This window comes from Colossoma macropomum, unplaced genomic scaffold (genome assembly GCF_904425465.1).
Source record: "Colossoma macropomum unplaced genomic scaffold, Colossoma_macropomum, whole genome shotgun sequence".
NCBI classification, from domain to species: domain Eukaryota; kingdom Metazoa; phylum Chordata; class Actinopteri; order Characiformes; family Serrasalmidae; genus Colossoma; species Colossoma macropomum.
In genome coordinates, this window is record NW_023495415.1 from 46,176 (window position 1) to 48,575 (window position 2,400).

General features: G+C 31.7%; 1 long non-coding RNA gene across 1 annotated transcript; it reads left to right on the forward strand.

The window, feature by feature from the left end:
* The first annotated feature begins 327 nt into the window (after window positions 1–327).
* Window positions 328–927, forward strand: LOC118802065. Its single transcript, XR_005006619.1, has 2 exons — window positions 328–387; window positions 424–927. It is a non-coding gene; the product is annotated as an uncharacterized LOC118802065 (long non-coding RNA).
* Window positions 928–2,400: the final 1,473 nt, after the last annotated feature.

Consider the following 2,400-nt stretch of genomic DNA (forward strand, 5'->3'; position numbering starts at 1 on the left):
AAAAAAGGGCATGCATTTTTTGACACTGGTGTTTATCTTCTTCATTAGAACACAACAACTGTCTTTTAAATTGTGTGAAAATTTCAGTAGAAATGATCTAAAATGACTTGGAATGAAAGCTCTGTGCACTGGTCTAGGTTAAAAAGTTAATGTTTTGGCATCTCCTGTAAAAGTATTATTTTAGAGATGCATGTTTTTTTTCTTGGACAGTGACAATATATTAATGTCTTTAATACATATGTTGGAATATATGCTTTTGTAAATGAGCTCTAGACGTTTGCTTTTAAATTAATGTTTATTCTGGCTTTTTGTTTAATTGGCTGTGCATTTATTCAATGTGTGATGTTCTTTTCTGTATATTTTTGTTTCATATGATGACTTTGCTAAGTGAAATGGAGGAAGCACCTGGATTTCCACAGCAAGCATTAATCCTCTGTAAGAAACTGATTCATGAGAAATTTGATCTCATTAACAAATGTGAGAGTAAATTTTGCATGAGGAAATTTTGATCTCCATTCATCTCACAGTAAAAATGGATGTCAAAAATAGTCAACAAGGGTTTTTGGAGAACTTTCAGCACAAGCAAATTTGCTAGTAAAAACCAAGGGTATTTCACCATTGTTCAAGAGGAAGTTCTGCTTATAACCAAAAATAGTGCAATAATTACACAAGTCATACAAAAGCACATATGGTTCTTGGCCACTAGTCAATGTTAAGGTGCTATGCGGAGTTGAATTGTATCAGGACTTTCACAATGTTTTGTATTCAATCAAACTGCCTTTTTGTACATAAAATTAGATAAATTTTCTCAGCTATAATTCTCAGTGTTAATAACATTAATATATACAATATTCACTTAGTTTTGTGTATGTTTTTAGCTATTGAACTTCATTTGAGCAGCTTCCAACAATAAAGAACATTTCTGTATTTGTCATGTTGTTTATTTAGATTATTGCCAATATTCCATATGTGAAGGCCTTTAGTTGTGTGCAGAATGATGTACTAAATATTGTAAACTGTTTTGTCAGCTAATTTTATGCTTTTAAGACAGGCTTGGTGAAGCCTTTACTTTAAAACATGCTTAGCAATTTTAGAGCCATTTCAAACCTTCTCTCTTTAAGTAAATTCACATAAACCATCACATTCCTACTGGATCTTACAGTATATAATACAGTTGATCACGAAATGCAAATCTATGGGCTTAAAAACTGGGTAGTCAGGCACAGATTTAGGAGAGTTCAAATCATAAGTGACCAACAGACTGTTTGTTGTTGCCTTGCGAATTTGTTTATTTTAGAGTTTACTTTGGAGTTCCACAAGGTTCCATTTCAGGGCCGCTGCTCTTCCCACTGTACTCTAGAAAATGTAATTAGGAAAAATCTGTAATTAGGAGAAATCGTGTGCGGCATAATAAGGATGTAAACTACTTAATCTGTCAAATCTGAGGTATAAAAGCTGGGTGTAATTTTAGATTCAGATCAGTTTTATTCCTTATATAAATAATGTTACTAGGTTGAATTTTATCATTATTTTAAGAATTAAAATAATGGCCTATCGTAACCAATAATCTATTTTAAGGATTATTGGTTACGATAGGCCTTATCTATCTGAGAGCAATGCAGAAAAATATGCATTTGTTACAAACAGAACTGATTATTGTTATGTCCTTTTTAGTGGACTTTTCAAAAAAATAAATATTCCCTAGATGATATGCAGCAGAATGGATCCTAACAAGAAGAAAATTATTTAAAACTATAATATTCCTTTTTACTTTATCTTCCTTGTTATTTACTCCACTGAATTTTATTTTATTACTATTTCTACAGTCTATATTGTGTTTCTGGAACCCAAATTACCACTTTAAAAGACTAAAGAATCTCAATTTTGACTGTCGTACAAGGTTTTAAATGTACATTATCATACTAACTGCAATGCCAGTAGAATTAGTGAAGATTATCAATTAGCAATAGGAAGAAAAAAACTAAGAGTCAACAAGGGTTTCAGAGGACTTTCAGCAAACTAGCAGACAGACTGGCCATTAAAACCAACGGAACTTCCACATACTTAAAGAGGAAGTTTAGTTATAACCAAAAATACTGCAATACTTATTGCAAGTCATGCAAGAGTACATATCATTCTTGAGAGTTTAAGGTCACACACAAATAAATAAATAAATAAATATAAAATAAAATAAAAAAATCCCAAAAAACAAACACCACACTTCACGTCTATAGCACTACATCTCTCAGAAAGTCATAGTACTGAGTTACACTTTCCTAAAGTATTTTCTAGTAACCTAGAAACATACACTCATGTATCTGTGAGGTTAGGTGGTAAGGGGAAGCAGGATATATATAATGTGAGGTATGATGGGCCAAAAAAGAGTGTAAAGTCATATCA